Here is a 20,349-nt window from a genome sequence, read left to right on the forward strand (position 1 = left end):
GACATTTCTCCAAAGAGGACATACAGATGGCCAAGAAGCTCATGAAAAGCTGCTCAACATCACTAATTATTAGAGAAATGCAAATCAAAACTACAATGAGGTATCACCTCACACCAGTTAGAATGGGCATCATCAGAAAATCTACAGACAACAAATGCTGGAGAGGGTGTGGAGAAAAGGGAACCCTCTTGCACTGTTGGTGGGAATGTAAACTGATACAGCCACTATGGAGAACAGTATGGAGGTTCCTCAAAAAACTAAGAATAGAACTACCATATGACCCAGCAATCCCACTACTGGGCATATACCATGAGAAAACCATAATTCAAGAAGAGTCATGTACCACAATGTTCATTGCAGCTCTATTCACAATAGCCAGGTCATGGAAGCAACCTAAAGGCCCATCGACAGATGAATGGATAAAGAAGATGTGGTACATGTATACGTTGGAGTATTACTCAGCCATAAAAAGGAATGAAATTGGGTCATTTGTAGAGACGTGGATGGATCTAGAGACTGTCATACAGAGTGAAGTCAGAAAGAGAAAAACAAATACTGTACATTAATGCATATATGCGGAACCTAGAAAAATGGTACAAATGAACCGGTTTGCAAGGCAGAAATAGAGACACAGATGTAGAGAACAAACGTATGGACACCAAGGGGGGAAAGCAGTGGGGAGTGGGGGTGGTGGTGTGATGAATTGGGAGACTGGGATTGACATGTATACACTGATGTGTATAAAATGGATGAGTAGTAAGAACCTGCTGTATAAAAAAATAAATAAAGAAAATTTTTTTAAAAAGTTTTAATTCTGGAAAAAAAATGGCGGGTCTTTCACTACTTCTTGTCCACTTAGTCCATTCGCCAGACCCAGAAAGCAACTCCCTAGCTTGCCCAGGCTTCCTGAAGTGTAACCTTCTTGTTGATTATCTGTGACCCTTGCTCTCAGCCACCCATAGGACCCAGAAAACCCAACCTCGGCCCTAGTCATTCAATTTATGGCCCCTGAGTCATTCTCTAGGTTGAATGGCCCAAGCAGGTATGCTTGGAACTCTCAGGAAACCAATCAAATTCCTGTTTATGAGTGTTCATTGGAACACTAATGACCATAAAACAGCCGAGAGGCTAGGATAAATCTGACCCATTTTTTTTTTCCAGAAGACTTTCCCAAATTCCTTTGGCAGACACACCCAGTCCTTCTCCCTATTAATACTAACCGCAGGCCATCCTATTTGCCTTGTTTTAACCTGCCTAGTCTCATCCCCAGGATAGATTATTTTACCCTTGGTTTTAAAGAAGCACTTCCTAGGACCTCCCTAACAATCCTAAACCACTTAAAATTTAACATCCAGTGGATTGCCATCTCCCGCATGGTCAAGGCCAGGATTCTCAGCTCACCTTCAAGATTCTCCAACATCTGACCTCAACGTGTACCATGATCTTTTACGCACCTTCTACTTACTTCATACTTGAGTGATTATTCTCTATAAGAGTGCTCACCCACCTTCTTGTTTTTTCCCAAGTTTGACAAATACTTGTTGGACTTTAGACAAGACGTTTCCCTCTCTGTATAATCTGGTAGAAATTTCAGGTGCCTCGAGGCAGAGGTTAAGATTTGGTTAAATGGCCCAGTTTAACACAAGGGAGTGGGATGGAGCCTTAGTGAACTGGACAGTATCTGGCCTGCATAAAGACATTCAAATTTAAAATGCTTATGAACGAAGTGGTAGCCAGACAGAAAACACCTGTTGGCCTGGGACCTTCAGAAAATCTTTGCTATCAATTCTTTAATAATACAACCCCAATTCCAAATGAAATTGTACACACACTTTCAATATATTAGTAACTAATAGTAGTGTCTTATCAGTATAAGTTTATTTTCTGATTTTAGACATCATTTTGGGAATTCCCTGGTAGGCCAGTGGTTAGGACTATGGGCTTTCACTGCCGAGGGCCCAGGTTCAATCCCTGGTTCGGGGGCTAAGATTCTGCAAGCTGCTTGGCGTGGCCTAAATAAATAAATAAATAAATAAACATTGTTTCCTGTGTTTGTTAAAACCAGTCAATGAGAAGAATAGGCATTGACGATCACAAAAACTTGAAACTGAAACTGGAGTTTGGATGACAATTGCAGACTTGAATCAGCCTTAGCAGCCAATCCACTGAACAATATATATTTTTAATGCCATAATATTGAGAAAATACCAATTTACGGATATGTAGTTGAAACTGGGCGCAATTTTTAAACAGCTCTCTTTGAAACAGAATATTTTGCAGTTAAACAGAGAATAAAGGAGAAGTTTGATTCCAAGGTCTACACACACAAAAAAGTTAACCTGATAGTTGACTGCTGATAGTTATAGACTTTTCTTTCTCAGAAACAGAAACTCTGATTTTTAACTGGGTGTGTGACAAACAGAATTTTAAAAACTGAATTTCCCAGACTGCTTTGCAGGTAGATGTGGCCATATAACTAAGTTCTGGCCAAAAGAATATACACAGTAGTGTCATATGCAATTTCTGGGAAATGTCTTGCTGACAGAATGCAATTGGGATGGGTGGAGCTTAAGCAGCCATTTTGGAACATGAGGTTTAAAGCCAATGTTGGGTGTGGCAAAACAGCAAAATAGAGTGAATCCAGGTCTTTCATGATCATGAAGCCAAAATCCCAGCCCTTGATAACTTGCCTCCAAATTTTGTTTATATGAGAGCAAAACAAATTTCTGCATTGTTTAAGGCATTGCTGTTTTTGGTTTGGTTTTCTGATACTTACAGCTGAAACTGTGATATGGAAAAGTAAACTGATGATGGCCTTGAATGGGTTAAAATTTGTTACCTAACACTTATAAGTGTGCCTGTTGTTCCTTAAGATTTTCAAGTGAGCCTAATATCTAAAACAGCTGGAAGGTAGCAGAATATGCCACTCCAAAATATGCCAACATGGCATGGGTGGCATAATTGGCTGCCCTTCATGATGATTCTCAAACTTTTGCTCTCAGGACCCCATTATTGTCTTAAAAATTGTTGTGAGGGGGACTTCCCTGGTGGCGCAGTGGTTAAGAATCCGCCTGCCAGTGCAGGGGACATGGGTTTGATCCCTGGTCCAGGAAGATCCCACATGCCGCAGAGCTACCACATGTCCGTGTGCCACAACTACTCAGCTTGCACTCTAGAGCCCGTGAGCCACAACTACTGAGCCCGCGTGCCACAGCTACTGAAGCCCGCATGCCTAGAGCCCGTGCTCCACAACAAGAGAAGCCACTGCAATGAGAAGCCCACACACTGCAATGAAGAGTAGCCCTCGCTCGCAGCAACTAGAGAAAGCCTGCACGCAGCAAGGAAGACCAAATGCAGCCAAAAATAAATTAATTAAATTATTATTTTTTAAATTGTTGTGAGGGAGTTCCCTGATGGCCTATTAGTTAGGATTCTGGGCTCTCACTGCTGTGGCTCAGGTTCAATCCCTGGTCAGGGAACTAAGATCCCACAAGCTGCACAGCACGGCCAAAAAAAAAGAGAAGAGAAAAGTGTTGTGACTTCAAAGAATTTTTATTTAGTCAGTTATATCTATCAATATTCACTGTGTTAGAAATTAACACTAAGATCTTTTTAAAACGCAAGAATATACAAACACACAACCCGTTAGGTATCAGGGCAATGAGAACATCATATGTCATGTAGCCGCGTGTCACGTAACCTCTGAAAAAACTCCACTGGATGCTTGGGAGAGATGCGAGTAAAAAAGGCAAATAACATCTTAGTGTATTATGAACCTATAGTTTGGAACTCGTGGACCTTAAAGGGACCCCCAGGACCCTGGGGCCACACTTTGAGTACCACTGATCTAAAACATGAAATTTTAATCTAATATTTGGGGCGGCTGGACACACCTTCAGTGATTTCAGAATCTCGGAACACGATGATGCCTAAGATTCAGCAGTAGGTATTTGTTGGGGCGTTGGGGGGCCACCAGCATCCATTTCCCCTTCTTTGGGAACCATGTCTTGATTTCCCTCTCAGGCAATAATACCCTCTCCTGCACGCTCAGCCCAGCTCAGAAAAAGAGCCTGTGACTAGGCGAAGCCATCCCATGCTCCATGGCCACAGAGACCCTTTCAAGGAGGAGCATGAGGTGGAAGCCAGGCCTGCAGCCGAGGATCTGGCCTTTCCTCCTGGGCTGGACTAGGAGTGGATGCGAGATCCAGAGTAGCAGCAGCCTGCCTGAGATCACATGGGGAGGCCTGTGTGAGCATGAAGCCAACATGAGAGAGACAGAGACAGAGACGGAGACCGGTCCTGGGACGTGGGTCGGAGCCCCTAAACCAGCCCGAGGCAGACACTACTATTTGTCTGCTCTTCTGCTTAATCGGCAGACCCTCCTCAGGGAGCTCTCTGTCCGCGTCCAGCCAACATACTGAGCTTCCTAGACCGCCTTGCTGTGCAGGGAGGCCGTGTGACATGTTTCTGGTCAATGACTTGTAGGCAGAAGTCCGTGCCTGGAAGCTTCTGAGGAAGCTTGTGAAAGGAAGGAGACTTTGCCCCTTGTCCCTTTCTTCTCGGATTGCAGGCATGAGACTAGAAGGAGGGCAGCAGGGGAGTGAAAGGCACCAGGAAGGCTGACGGGAGGAACGGGTTGCTTTGCAGAGAGAGATCAATGTGTTTGGAATCAAGCTTCTGTGACACACAGCAGCGTGCACTCCCTACGTGATATATAGCCCTGCTCCTGGCCTTTCTGTTTACAGGAGCCAGTCAGGTCCCTTTGGGGCTTATGCTGTTTTGGGTTAGGTATTGTCACTTTCTTTCTTTCTTTCTTTCTTTTTTTAATTAATTTTTATTGGAGTACAGTTGCTTTACAATGTTGTGTTAGTTCCTGCTGTACAGCAAATTGAATCAGCTATACGTATGCGTATATCCCGTGTTTTTTGGATCTCTTTCCCATTTAGGTCACCACAGAGCACTGAGTAGAGTTCCCTGTGCTATAGAGTAGTTTCTCATTAGTTATCTGTTTTATGGGTGTTCTGTCACTTTCAAGAGAAGAATTCAGATTTCTAGCTCTGAGGAGATCTTGTGTTTACTCAAGCAGGCGGCTAACCTTTTCTCACGTCTCTGAGACGAGGTGAGCCCCAGTCATAGCTTTAAGAGAAAGGAGATGAAACTCATTACATGGCAGAGGAGAATCACCCTATGGCTTCAGAGAAACAGCAAAGCAGGACGAGAAAGGAAGAAAGTCACGGGAGAGGGCAAAGAGTAGCCTTAAGGAGAGCAGAACACGTGTCCTGGCTTTAGAAGGGAGCCGAAAGAGTGTGTGGGGCCGCTGTCTGGGTCACACGCATAATTCTGATGACTCTACAGCCAAGCTATGTAGGGAGGCTCCTCCAATTTTTAGCAAGCTGCCGTTGGCCCTTACGCTTCTCAGGCATGTGAAGAACTGCATTCTTTCGGGAGCTGGGCCTCTCTCTTCTGGATTTTTCCACTCTCCTGGGGAGGGTCAGGGAGAAGATGGAGGGAGAATATGAATTCATGTGAGCATGCGCAAACATTAGAGTCAGAAAATCTGAATCGAAGTCCTGATTCTGCACCAAATTGCTGGGGATCTTGAGCAATGTATTTCATTTCTCTGGGACTCAGTTTCTTCCCATGTGAAACGGTCATGGTAATAGTCATCTCATAGAGTTGTTGCAAGGATTAGATGAGCTAGTAAAATGTAATATGAAAGAATTACATAAGGAGTAGCCATTGGGGGAAGCCAGGTAGAGGGTGCATGGGATCTCTGCGTACTTTTGCTACTTCCTCTTCAGCTTCTTGTGAATCTATGATGATTTCAAAATTAAAAGTTCTAAAAAAAATTTTTTTTTAATTAATAGGAAGGAAGGAAAAGACGAAAATCTACCAGTCCTGGGTGTCGGGTTTTGTAGTTTCCTAGCGGTTGGGCAGTAAGAGCGAGGAGATGAGAGAATATGATGGGGACGGGAATGGATTAATTCATTAGCTTAATTAATTAGATCCCTATAATGCTCCTAGAGATATAAAAGTAAAGATTATAGAGCTTTTAAATGGCTGGTGACGGTGGGACTCTGTTTTCTTCGACTGCGGCTCTGCCCAGACTGGGTTGCGCGAAGTTTTGGGATTTTCCGGGGTTATGCTCTCACAGAGGCAGGTCAGCTATGTTGATCCCCTTTCACTGCTCTGGCCCTGCTACCCTTGCAACAGGCTGCCCAGCAGTCCCACCCCTCACAGCATTCCTCTCAGAAATGTGGTCAGAATCAGGACAAAAACAATACCTTGGCCCCTGAGTCTGTCTAGAACCTTCTCTAAGATACCAAGTCTCTCAGGCTCATGACCTCATCCCACCTCTCCTCCGTCCCTGGAATAGATTAATAGCCTCTGGTGCTGGAGGACATTACATTAGCATGTAATGTGCTTAGCTCAAAGCCTGGCACATAGAAAGTGTACGTTAAACTCAAGCTATTATAGTTAATGGAAAGCATCAGGACAAGTCAGTACATGGCCCAGCCCTGCTGTAAGTTGCTGGTGACTTCCAATAAATCTCTCCGCCTCTCTGGATCAGTTCTTCCTCCTCTGAAAAAATGAAAGAGTTGAACCAAAGGTAGCGCCCTCTTCTCTAAAGATCTCTGAAACCCTTGAGGGAAAGTCTAAGCCACTCCCTGCTAGGAAGCTGCCACGGCTTTGAAACACTGAGTTATCAATGCCTCAGTAAACTATACTTCCTCTAGGGAACTCCCAGCCCAAGAGGGAAGGCTGCTAAACGACAGAGAGCTTTTCAAGATATTTGGCTGGGACTGTGCTGACTCAGAAGAAACAAACAGTACAATTCTCAGTCCTGAAGGTAACAAGAAGTCCCCTGCCAGTCCCCAGAGAGAAAGCCCGCTGTAAGCTCACGAAACAGGGCAGGGCTTTCATAGATTTCTAGAATGTCAATACTGGAAAATCTCTTAGGGAGTTTCTAGTTCAGGGGTTTTCAAGCCGCGTTCTGTGAGTGCTTCTGCAGTTCCACAAACTATTAATATTCATCTCCTTTTGTATACCTCAAGCTGCATTTAAAACTGTGACCAAAAAACAGCAAAGACACCAATATCAGTCGTATCAGTCACCCATTAGATTTCAACACATCAGAAATGAAAATCCATTAGAATGTTGTGTCAGATTCTGCTGATTGTCCCATAAATCTACCCTTCCATTTTCTCTTTGTGGTGGAAACTACAGTTGGGTGGGTCCATGGCCACCCAGATTAAAGACTACATTTCCCAGCCTCCCTTGCAGCTAGGTAAGGCCACGCAATGAAGTGAGTGCTACTTCTGGGTGTTTTTTTAGAGTGAAGAGGTATGCTTTTCTTCTTCCCTCTTCTCACTGGCTCTGATTTGGACATGATGGTGGAACTCAGTCAGCCACCTTGGACTTTGAATTGGAAGGCTCATGTTGAAGATGGTGGGCAAAAATAGAGAAGGAATCTTGCGTCTTTGACGATCACTGTGTTCTTACTTACATTAAGTACCTGGGCTGTTTACTCCCATACTTCATTTACATGAAAGAGACATAAACCTCTGTCATATTTAAGTCACTTTTATGTTGGAGTTTCTGCCTTTCGCAGCTAAACCTAATTCACACATTTATGTTCTCAGCGATTGACTTTACAATGCATTAGTAATACAATATTTGTATAGTTTACTTAATGATTCTAAGGAAAACACCAGTTGTAACTATCACTCATGTCAAGAAACAGAATTTTGCAGCCACACAGAAGACCTCCGTGTGCCCTGACTCAATTACAACTGCCTCTTTGCTTGTAAAAGCGCCTCTATCCTGACTTTTATAGTAAACACTTCCATGTTGTAATATTACCTTAAAAACATTTTGGTTAAAAACCACTTTTATCTGTAGTATATGGGATAAAGTTTAAGACTTTGACCAAAGTTTTCCTCTGGTCAAAAGTTAGAAAATAACTGAAATAGTTTGACCACCTCATTTTCCAGAGGGAGAATGTGAGGCTTCTTGGGAAAGGACTTTCTAGTATCAATCAGCAAGTTAGTGGCAGGGTGAACTAAGACCCGGGTTTCGCCGAAGCCTTACCATTTCATTTTTCCAGTTCTTTCGAGGGGAAGGGACCCTCAATACAAGGTACCAGCCTTACCTAATTACTCAAGGATGGAAAAGATTTGCAAATACGGCATGTCTAGTACAGGGCATTTCATCATCCACCAGCACCAAACTTGGGTCTTTCCACAGAGATCGCAGGGTAGAGAGGCTGCCAGTGTTTCTTCCCAGATGGCTATGCATTGTAACCTAAAAGGATGCATCAGCAAAGATGGAGTCATAGACACAGAGCCACACAATGGGTGTGCTAATTGGATGAAGTGATCTTCTCAGCATTTCTCAGAACCCAGTGTGGGGCATCTCTCCCGTGGTGCCGTGTGCACCCACCCTGATACACAGAGGCCCTCAGACAGCACTGTGGTTAAGTATGATGCTGAGTCTCTGAGACCAAGAGAAGTGAGATGCAGAGAGGCAGGCTGGAGCAAACCTGAGCTCTTCTGCCATATTCACTCAACTGTTATGACCTGCATGGGGCTACCCCCAAGTCAGAATTCCAGGAGAATCCCTCCTGCTCATGAAGGTCAATTATGTTATTTTGTGAAAGGTGCCCATTGTGCTTTCATGGAGGACCTGGCAGCGTCCAAGATATCACATTGGCCAGATTCCACAGCCCTCTCTCTCCTAGATTCTTGGACATTTAAGGGTAGGTCTGTTGGCTTCTGTCTTATCCTATGGATTAAAATTAGCAATCAACATTTAGCAAAGTTGTTATTATATATCCCGTGATTGGGGGTAGGGTTGTGTTCTGAGGACTCAAAGTTTGGGAAACAATGCACACTTTCTCCACTTCTGGAAAATTCATGAAGTATGGCATTAGCGTATTGAAGGCTCTGTGAATTCCCACAGTAGAGAATCTTGCTTGATTTTGACTGACCTAGCATTTCCCAAACTTTTTCAACTTTTGGATCTCGTGTTTCACTAACACCGTTCTGCCTAGAACAGTTTGGCAAGTGATGCTCAGACCCTTTGATGGGTAAAGGATGCACTAATACACATGTATCACGTATACAACAGGGCTGGAAAACCACCTTTCTGGCCCAGGTAGCCCATCTTTCTGGAAAAGTACTGAATTATCCCATACTCTGTAAAAATCCATTCCTAATAGACCCAAGAAGCAGTTGTGGAACTGACCTAAACCTGCCCAGTCTGGGGTGGGTTCCCGGGGGGAAAGCTGCCTTGGCCGCACAGCCTGGCACCTGGCTTGTTGTACCAAGATCCCTGGCCAGCCGGCAGCCACCCAGTGTGTGTCTGGGCTTGTTTTTCCTTCCTCTCCCTGCTCTTCTTAGAACATGGCTGAATGGCTCCAGTCTCTCGGCCCTTCTCCCAGCCAACACTGGACCCCTCCAAGTCTGGCCAGCTCCTCTCCCACCGCCTTGATAAACACCCCCTCCAAGCTGGGAACCACAGCACTGGGCTGTTTTTCTCCCTCCTGCACCCCAGGAAGCCTCCCCTTTGCCTGGGCTTCCTTCCAGGGGCCTTGGCTGCCAACCCATTTTAAACTCATCCTCAGCCCAGTCACCTGGAGAAAAAGAGGCTCACAGGAGACCCAAGATGAAAGAGTGTTTAATACTGTGGCTTTTTGAGTTTTGTTTTTAGCGGGAATTATTTTTAAAACAAAATTTTGTGAAGAATTTACCAGTTTATAGAACAGATAAATAAGGACATTTATGGCAGACTTGTTTATTCCGGCAAAACATGGGAAAGAAATGAAATGACCATTCGTAGGGAATGGGTTTAATAAGATTATGGTGAAGTCATACAATGGAATATTATGCAGCCACCTAACAGCATGAGGCAATTCCCAACAATAATCACAAAAGTCCTAGGAAAATCCTTACTTTATATGGAAACTATTTGGTTAATAACTTAATTTTAGGGCAAAAATGAAGATTACTACTCACATTGTTATAAGGCACCAACTCCTATTCAAACTTGTCTGATATTTTTATGGTACTTAAATATGATGACCAAACATCCCACTTCACCCAGAACTGAGGGGTTTCCCAGCATACCGGACTTTAAGTAGTAAAACTGAAAAAAATCTCAGGCAAGGAGATGAGTTGTTCACCCTATACTTAGCACAAATTAAGACTATTTTAGAAAGAATAAGATGATTACGAATTTTAGCCCCCAGTATCTTCACAAATGAAGTCGAACCAGTATTTGCACTATAAATAGGAGGACAAAACTATGTGGATTGATATGAAACATGCAATCATTTCAAGATGTTGTGAAATGTACGAAAAAAAAAAGCCAAAGTACAAAACACACCGTGCTAACTACGTTCCCATGTTCTATGTGTTCTCTCTTTTGTTTTCCCTAAAGGTCAGGGTAGGAGAGCAGTAAGGGGTGTGTCTGTATAAGATAAAAATGAAGTTTGTGACTTCTTGTCTATTTGTGTACCCCATTGCAAGAAAATGGCTGGACTGATTCATACCAAATTTTGAGAATATATTTGGGATGGTCTGACTTAAAATATAGTTTGTTTGGCATATGGAAATTTTATTCTAGGGGTCCTGGGGAGATAAGCAGTCATTCTCCAGAGAAGCTGACTCTAGTTAAATAAGAGAGGCCCACATAGTCACCAACTGGAAAAGATGCACCAGATGGGTTCGGGTCCACTGACAGAGAAAGCAAAGAGTGGTTTCCAGTGAATATCCAGAATAAAGGGTCACAAGGTAGACTCTTGAAATGGAAGGCCTCGGTGTACAAGCTGCTTCCCACGTGGGGGATGGAATCAGATGTCCATGTGTGTAAGGATGGTTAACGATTCTTCTGAGTGGAGCCGCTCTTTTGGATCTTAAAGCTTACATTTGCAGACTATTTCTGAAAGATGATTATGAAATTGATAATAATCAGTGTCCCTGAGGAGAACCACACATCTAAGATAAACTGGATGTTTATTTTTCATTGTGTATCCTTTTGAACTGTTGGCAGTATTTTCCATGTTTGTATATCAAATCTTTTTTCTTTTAATTTATGAGATACTTCAAGCATACAAAGAAGGTATAGAGGATCTTAAAGTTACTATCTTTGTATGCAACTGCTGTCTTTGACGAATCTTGGTGTTTTGCCATATATGGTTGTATTGAGAAACCTACAGTTCTCGTCCTATGTCTTTCTCCTTTACTGCCACACAGAACACTCTGACACTTCTGGTCACCACATGTGTATGTGTTTTCCCCACAGCAAGCAATTCTGGGTGTCCTACAATTTAACTCAATTCCGACACTCCCTACATGGAGATAGCATCAGATCCCACAGGTTAAGGACTCAGTCCCAAGACACTCCCCCTACTCAGATGTCACTTGCAAATAGTAGGTCCCCAGGTCACACCCAACTTCTGACTTGGCTACAAATAGGAGGTTCCCATGACCTCCTCCCATTTGGATTTGATTATTTGCTAGAACAGCTCACAGAACTCAAGGGAACCCTTACTTACGTTTACCAGTTTACTAAAGGACATGGTAAAAGATACACTTGAACAGCCAGATGAAGAGATACATAGGGGTGAGGTCTGGGAGGGTTCCAGGTGCAAGAGCAAGGTTCTGTCCCCATGGAATTGGGGTGTACCACCCTCCTGGTACATGGATGCGTTCACCAACCTGAAAGCTCTTTGAACCCTAATTCGTTTGGATTTTCTACATAGACAATCACGTCATCTGCAAACAAAGAGAGTTGTTTTTCTTTTAAAACAAAGACAGTTTTATTTCTTCCTTCACAATCTGTATACCTTTTATTTCCTTTACTTGCCTTATTGTATTACAAGAACTTCCAGTAAAATGTTGAAAAGCAGTGGTGAGAGGGGACATCCTTCCCTTGTGCCCGATCTTAGTGAGACAGCATTGAGTTTCTCACTATTAAGTATGATGTTAGCTCTACGTTTTTTTGTAGATATTCTTTATCAAGTGAGGATACTGAGAGTTTTTAATCATGAATGACTGTTGGATTTTGTCAAATGTTTTTTGCGCATCTATTGCTATGATCAAGTGATTTTTCTTTTTTAGCCTATTGATGTGAAAGATTACACTCATTGATTTTCGAATGTTGAACCAGCCTTGCATACCTATAATGGTATAAAATTCTTTTTACACATTGTTGGATTCGATCTCCTAATATTTTGTTGAGGATTTTATGTCTATGTTCATAAGGTCTATGGTTTTGTTTTCCTGCAGAGTCTTTGTCTGGTTTTGGTATTAGGGTAATGCTGGCCTCATAGTGTGAGTTAGGAAATATTTCTTCTGTTTCTATCCCCTGAGCGAGATTGTAGAGAATTGGTATATTTTCTTCCTTACGTTTGGTAGAACACATAGTTAATCTTAACAAATAAGAGGATCAGTCTTGCTAGAAAGGTGCTAGGGGCCTGGAGCCCTACCATCTACTCCTTTCTCCCCTGACATACCTGTAGGAACCTTAGGTTTCCATAGAATACAGTTTGAAATCACTGATCTAGACCATGGATTGATAAAATTTCTCTGTAAAGGGCAAGATAGTAAACATTTCAGGCTTCACGGGCCATATGGTCCCTGCTGCAACTATTCAACTCAGCCATTGTAGTGCAGAAGCAGCCACAGATAACACATACATCTGAGATGAAGATGTGTCTATGAACTATTTAGTGAAAGAAGCAGCTTACAAAACATCAATACTAATAATGGTCAAACCGCTTACTGGGTGCTTACTACACATCAGCCACTGTGCTAAATGATTTATGTGGATTACCTTGTTTAATTTTCAGAACTACCCTACAGTATAAAGGCAATGATCTCCAATTCACTGACGGGGAAACAGAGATCTAGGTGGGTTAAATAACTTGCCAGTAACATATGGAGTGGGGGTTTAAACCCATGCAGTCTAACTCCAGAGCCTGAGCTTTGAAATGCTACAGTATATTGCCTTTTATGTTTACTTAACGTATATTTACATAAGCCTAAAAAGGATCCGGAAGGAAATACACCAGAAAGTTAAGTGGACTCTCTTTGTCATGTAGAGATTATAATGGGGGGAGTGATTTATAAATAAGATTGTTTCACTTTTTTCTAATTATTCTGTATCATCATCGAAAGTTAGATATTTCCACTAGTAATATAACAACACCACCAAATGAGGCAGAAGGACTTTTTCTTTCTAAAGACCCGTCCAGTTCTAACATTCTGGAATTCCTCGAGGCCTCTGCCATGTCCAGAGTTTGGTCGGAGGAAGAGGCACAGGCCTGGGGCGATGGTGGGAAGGTCTGGGGAGCTTGTCTCTCTGCCCTGGAGGGCACTTGAAGCTCTTAGAGATTCCAGGCTGCTCTGTGCCAGCCTCTAGCCTTCCACCTCTCCCTCTAGCCCTTCCTACCATCTCAATGGCTTTTCTGGTCTCTCTAATTACCAGGAACACGGAGGGAACCACAGTTTCTGTTTATACCAAAAAAAAGGAGTTAGGGGGCTTCGCTGGTGGTGCAGTGGTTGAGAGTCCGCCTGCCGATGCAGGGGACACGGTTTCGTGCCCCTGTCCGGGAGGATCCCACATGCCGCGGAGCGGCTGGGCCTGTGAGCCACGGCCACTGAGCCTGCGCGTCTCGAGCCTGTGCTCCGCAACGGGAGAGGCCACAACAGTGAGAGGCCCGCGTACCGCAAAAAAAACAAAAAAAAAAAGGAGTTAGATACTCACAAATGGCTGCCTCAGAGAGCATGGTTTCCAAATTGGACCCTGGGAGGGGCAGTGACTGAGCAGGATAGAGGCCAGGTCTGATTTGGGGGTGTGCCCTGACCAGGCAGCCTCAGTCTCCTTTTATGGAGCCATCAGATTCAGGGACCCACTCCCCAAAACGTAAAAGTGAGTGCCAGCACTGACCAGGCACGTGCCACACGCACACGGGCATGCTAGGTGCTTTATGGGCCTTACCTGTGAAGAAGGTGCTATCCAGGGCGGAGCCACAGTTCCCCGATGAGGAGAGATTGCGTAACCTGCCCAGGTTCCCCTGTGTGAGGACTTCGTGCTCTCTGGACTCAGCCCAGCTCCTTCCGTGCTGCGCCGGGAACCGTGTGAACGGGCCTAGGAGTGGTGGGAGTCCAGGGCTGCCTGGCCTTTTCGTGTTTTCTCGCCTTCCGCTATCAAAAGGGCATCAACGAGGACTTCCCTGGTGGTCCCGTGGTTAAGACTCCATGCTTCCACTGCAGGGGGAACTAGTTCCATCCCTGGTTGGGGAACTAAGATCCTGCATGCCGTGAGGTACGGCCAAAAAAAAAATGGGAGGAGGGGCATCAACGAAGAGGCTAGTGACCAGGTGGTCTGATAGCTCCAGCTCCGTCCCTGAGGAAGTGGTGGGCCAGGGAGTGGGGTAGGGATGGGAAGGGGAGAGCGAGTTCTGCCTCTGAGAAGCCACCATGGGGAGGGGCTGGACTGATGCCCCGGGTGTCAGGATGAACCCAGCCCCAGTTGTGAGAGACGTGCCAGCGAGGTGAGGGTGGGCTCAACGCCAGAACTTTCCCCCAGATTGCTGTCCAGAGCGGAGCCAGCTGCTTGTGGCATTCCCTCGCAGGGGTAGTGTGCAGGCCAAGGCTTGGGGCCCCACTGTAGGGTGTAGGGGGGCGTGGATGTGGACATTGGGCTGGATGACCAGCCAGGCCTTCTTTTCAAAGATCCTGCAGTGATAGCAGCAGCCAAGCTGAGCACTCGCCGTGTGCGTATATCACTCTGAGAAGAAGGCGTAGTTATTATTCTTATTTTACAGATGAGAAAACTGAGATCCTGGACAGTTAAGCGACTTGCCCAAATTCACACAGCTGGGAAACAGCCAGGCTGGCACTGAACCCATCCGTTTGTCTGCAGAGCCTGCATTCTTATCTGAGATCCAGCTGGCTTCTAGCTGCCTGGGGATTTGTGGTCCTAAAAGGATTAGGATACTAGGAGCCCCTGACGAGCAGACCGGTGGGGGATAGACAGCATCCTTATTTCCAGAGGCTTTGATATTTTCTTTCAAGGCTCCAACTGGCAGTCATGAGATTTGCAGACCTTTCCCTTCTTGGGAGGCAGATTAGGAGACTCGCCTCATCCACTTAAACTAAGTGGCCACAGCCCCTAAAGACATGGAAATCTAAAAGCAGCTCTGCCGGGCACTCCCCAGAAATTACAGACTCGTGCTTTGAAGAGACTGTCCCTAATTAAAGGAGGGTGCCACAAAGAGGGCTGTGACCTGAACAACCACTGCTCCCCTCCACGCAGCACAGCGCTTGAGGGTCCATTTTTCCTTCTGAGTCTGCAGGGTTGAAAGGACCTAGATCCTATGACTTCCAAATTCCAGTTTTCAAACTTCAAATTGTATAATTGTGAAATTGTTCAAAAAGCTTGATTTGTGGAATGCCACCATCAAGCATTTGGCATGTGATGATCTTAAGTCCCACCGTAGCCATCTGAGGTAGGTATATTATGGTCCCCATTTTACATATGCGGAAACTGAGTTGCACAAAAGAATCAGTTGCTTGCCCAAGGTCATGCAATTATTAAGTGGTGGAGACGGAATTTGAATCCAGATCTGCTCAAGTCCAGATCGTGGCTGAATACCTCTGGGCCCGGTAGGTGGAGGCTCGGTAGGTAAAACCATATGTTGAGCTGCTTTGGTTTGGCATCTGAGACTGTCCCCCTGTGCCCTGTGGAGCCCTTGGGGAACCTGGCCAGCCCCAGACGGCAGTTTGAAAAACTGGAAACAAGTCCAGTGTCCATCAACAGTTGAATGAAGGACACTTTGTGGTATGGCCATGCAATGCTATACTACTCCGTGATAGGAAGTGAGTGTCTAATCACCGATACCTCAGTAACATGGGTGAATTTCAAAGTCACTGTGCTGAGTGGAAAAAGCCAGACAAAAATGCGTACATTCTGTATGATTGTTATTTAAATAAAAGTCTAGGGACTGCAAACTAATTGATAGTAGCGGAAAGCAGATGCTTGTTGCTTGAAGGGGGAGGGAGGGGTGGAAGGATTTCCAAGGGGCCTGAGGGGACTTTCCCGGGTGATAAATGTCATCACTCTCTTGACTGTGGTTATGGTTTACATGAGCGTGTATGTGTATCTTTAAAAATTACATATAGGCTTAAATTGTGTACAGTTTATTGAATGAAATGATACCTCATTAAAGCTGTTAAAAACAAAAGCACTTAAAAGTCAAAAACTTGTCCTTAACTGGAGGCAGGGACAGGAGATGACTTGCTCAAGCTCACTCAGAGCAGACGGGCTCCCTCTGCAGCTCACCCGGTCACGGGCGATGGACCCTCTCCCGAGTTCATGGGGGCTGTGAGGCTTCTCTCCAGCCCTGGGAATGTCAGCACTGGACACGGTAAGGCTTTGCCACTGGGTGGGGTGGTCGACAGAGGCCAAGGAGCCGGGAACAGTGAGCCCCAGGGGTGGCTCCAGGCTGCTGTACTCACACCAGGGACCTTTGACAAAAACATAACCCTGCTGAAAGGATCAGACCAGGTGATCTCCACCTCTGTGAGATTAACTCAACAAACGCCTCCGGCACACCTACCACGTTTCTAGGTCTGTCCTGGTCCGCTGGCTTACAGGGACCAGATGAAGATGAATGGCATGAACGCAAGGGCAGGACACACAATAAATGCCCCCCAGATGGCAGCCATTACACATCCATCAAATACCCCCTCAGTGCCTGTTCTGTGAGCTGAGGGAATAGATACGTGGCCTGATCCTTGAGGACAGGAAAGACACGTGGACGAAAAGCTTTGCCTCAGCCCCGAAGCTAGTGGGATAAATGCTGTGAGGGCCAAGAGGAGAAATAAATTACTTCCAGTTGTGGAGAGGTTTCATGCAGGCTGTGGTATGCAAGGGAAGAAAAGGAATTTGTACATGGAGACAGGCGGGGCTGGGGAAGCAGGCAGAGATCATGCCGTTTCGGGGCAGCATAAACAAACGCAAGGCACCTGGGAGACACAGGAGGCGCGGCTGGCTGCAGGGGGCGCTGGAAACGCTGGGCAGGTGGGCTGGGCTCAGGTGCTGGGGAGAGCACCTGGGTGACAGGTGGACACATCTGCTCCCCCTGCCACACCCTGCTGTGTGGGCTCATTTGCTCCAGCTGCTTGGGGCCTTGGCCTCAGCTGGAAACCTGGATTCCAGCGGGGGGTGGGGGGTAAGAGAAGAGCCAAAGGAAAGGAACTCCTCCAATGACCACTCGGCCCAAGACACCAGTGTCTTTACCCTTGGGCATTTCCAGTGGGCCAGACAGCCTGAACCAGGTCTCCTGGGAAGCTGTGAAAATGGAAAAACTTAAGTTTGTACTCCCAGCGCCCCCAGAAACTGTCTTCAGTGTCTCCATGGATGGTCAGAGCCAAAGAACACTGCCATCTTGTGGCCAAGGACCCTAGATACCATGAGGGCAGGGAGAGTCCCTGTGCCCCCAAGGGACCACAAAGGCAGAAATGGCTGAGACTTGTTTTAATACTCTCAAAATGGGACCCAAATTATGCTAGCATACAGTTCAGAGTTGGCAAAGTTTGCCAACTCTTACATAAGGCCCCTGAGGTACAGATATGGTACGTTGTGCAGGTGAGAAAACTGCCTCTGGGAGAGATGAGGTGACTGGTCCAAGGTCACAGGTCGCCAAAGGCAGAGCTGGGTCTCATCCCAGGTCCAGCAGCGCTGGTCCCCAGTCACTGCCCAGTAGATGGTCAAAGCAGTGATTCTCAGTGTGTGGTCCCTAAGACCTTTCAGAAGGAACACAAGGTCAAAACTATTCACACAAGATGCCTTTTTCTCTTTTTCTTACAATCATGCAGTGAAGTTTCCAGAATCTAAGTGCTGTGCAATGACCCCATCTCACCCTGATGGCTAATGGGATATATGCTTGCGTATTCTTGTGTTTCAAAAATTCCTGTTTTAATTTCTGTTATGGCATAACCCACACAACCATAAGCTCTTTGAGATACTCAGTAACTTTTAAGAGTGTAAAAGGGTCCTGGGATGAAACAGTTTGAGAGCTGCTGGCTTAAAGAAATATTTTTTAAAAATAAGTAAAGCTGTACAAACTAAAACATTTCCCTTTGTTTTGATATAATTGCATCAACTCTGTAAGGCACTAACTTTTAGGCTGACTGGAATTCTAATTGCCATTTCTACAGATCTTTGATAATTAAATACACACAAAAAATGTACGTGAATAGAGAATGTTCACTGAGTGATTACTAACTGACAAGCACTATCTAGGCGACTTACATGAGTCGCCTCATTTAATCCCTACAACCACCATTTGCAGGAGATGCTGTTACCACATTTTATGCTTGCGGACACCAAGAGGTTACGTGGCCCAGCTGGGAGGTATGGAGCTTGGACTCTATCCCAGGCAGTCTGACTTCGCTGCCTCTTCCCGTTATTCTAACTGCCATACAATTTTACCTCCCTTAAATGTGATTCGCTTGACAGACAAAAGTTTTTCACAATACGGAGTCTAAGAAAGTAGTGAAAAGAAAGAGGATCACCCACCTTCACTTATAGATGAGGAAAAGTGAGGCCCAGAGAGGGGAAATGACTTGTAAAAGCTCACACAGCAAAGACTCGGAATCCATCGGACCTCTTCCACCCAGTTGGGAGCTCTTAGAACTCCAACCCGAGCAAGCACTGCAGTTACCTCCTTCAGAGCAACATGTGAGCAGCACAGCACAGCACGTAAGCAAGTGACATCAAGGCCAGGCAAGAGACAATATCCCCAGCAAAATCGACTTGACTTTATTGCAAGGAAGCTACAGAAGAGCAGGGCAAGTGAGGGTCTCCGCAGGAACTACCATCGCTGAGCAGGATTGTCAGGTCCTAGATCTGTCTGGAAGGCAGGAGCTGGCTCAGCATCCTGGAAGAGATGAGACGTGAGGTGGAACACAGGCGCCATCTGCTGGACACATGGAGACATTACAAAAGCAGTAAAGGTTCACTAAGAGGCAGTTGTACCGGCTGAGGTGAGAAACCCAGGTGCTGGAGCAGGACTAGAACCCCATGTCCAGCCCTAAACGCTGCTTCTACCAAGACTGCCTCTTGGCAGTCTTGACCAGAACCCATTGATCTTGCTAAGCCGGTCACCGCCGAGGCCCTCTTCTGGGGAACTCCCAGGGCTGCTGGGGCACCTTCCGTGTCCTGTTTCAACTTATACCAGGAGGGCAACAAAAAAAATCACGATCAAACAAATCTGCCAAGAGCCAGACGATCAAGGAAACTTCAGAAGCAATAAACATTCTATCTCTGGTTCCTGAACCTGGCTTCAAATCAGTCACTGGGCAGCCTCTTAAAACAGACTCAGAGACAGATGCTGCCTAGTGTATGGGGTAAAAGCTTACCAGATCAGTGATTCTCACCCAGTGCCGTGCATATGAATCTCCAGGAGCCTTTTCATACTCCACATGGTTACTGACAGATGTGCAGATGAAACTATATAATGCCTGAATTTGCTGTGAATATGGGGGTGGAGAGAGCGGGCCATGGATGAAATGATGGCAATGACTTGATGACCGTTGGATCTGGGTGATGGGTACATGGAGATTCATTTTACTACCCTACTTGCATAGGTTCGACACTTCCTATAATAAAAAAGCTAAAATTAATTAATTAAAACTACTATAAGAACTATCCAGCCATAGAAAGGAATGAAGTACTGATACATGCTAAGCTTGGGTGAATCCTGAAAACATTATGCTAAGTGAAAGAAGCCAGACACAAAAGGTCACATAACATATGATTCCTTTTATATGAAATATCCAGGGCAGGTGAGTCCAGGGGGCAGAAAGCGGATTGGTGGTTGCCAGGGGATGGAGAGAGGAGGCAGTGGGGACACCCTAATTGGGTACAGGGAGTTTTTCTAGGGTGATGAAAAGTTTTGAAACTAGAGAGAAGTGGTGGATGTATAACATTGTGAATACACTAAAGGCCAATGAATGGTACACTTTAAAATGGTTAATTGCATGTCATGTGAATTTCATCTCAATAAAAAAAAAAGAGCCTACTATGAGAAAAATACACATTAAGCTACACATGGTTTACAACAGGCAGGTGTTGCTTTTTCAGTCAAACAAAATTCACATGCTCAGGTCGGGAGTTTCCAATTCCAAGTGTCTACACTGGGGTTCCCCCACGTGTGTAGCCAGCTGAAGAAGTTTTTTTCTCTTCCCTCCCTCCATCCCTCCTTGTCACAGAGACTTATAAACACAGTCTTACACGGAGGCCCAATATAAAACGGGGCTACTTGGGATCCATGGA

General features: G+C 45.2%; 1 protein-coding gene across 3 annotated transcripts in view; it reads right to left on the bottom strand.

Moving 5' to 3' along the window:
- Positions 1–18,811: 18,811 nt before the first annotated feature.
- ATOX1 (antioxidant 1 copper chaperone) overlaps positions 18,812–20,349 on the bottom strand; it is a 13,377-nt gene continuing 11,839 nt past the window's right edge. For 2 of the 3 annotated variants that reach the window (XM_024750233.1, XM_024750246.1), the window contains exon 5: positions 18,812–18,952. The gene's annotated coding sequence lies outside the window, so the exon portion shown is untranslated. Of the gene's footprint in view, positions 18,953–19,451; positions 19,674–20,349 lie in introns of all 3 variants that reach the window. The other variant, XR_003003805.1, reaches the window with a different exon arrangement.

Source organism: Neophocaena asiaeorientalis, unplaced genomic scaffold (genome assembly GCF_003031525.2).
Source record: "Neophocaena asiaeorientalis asiaeorientalis breed wild unplaced genomic scaffold, Neophocaena_asiaeorientalis_V1.1 scaffold548, whole genome shotgun sequence".
NCBI classification, from domain to species: domain Eukaryota; kingdom Metazoa; phylum Chordata; class Mammalia; order Artiodactyla; family Phocoenidae; genus Neophocaena; species Neophocaena asiaeorientalis.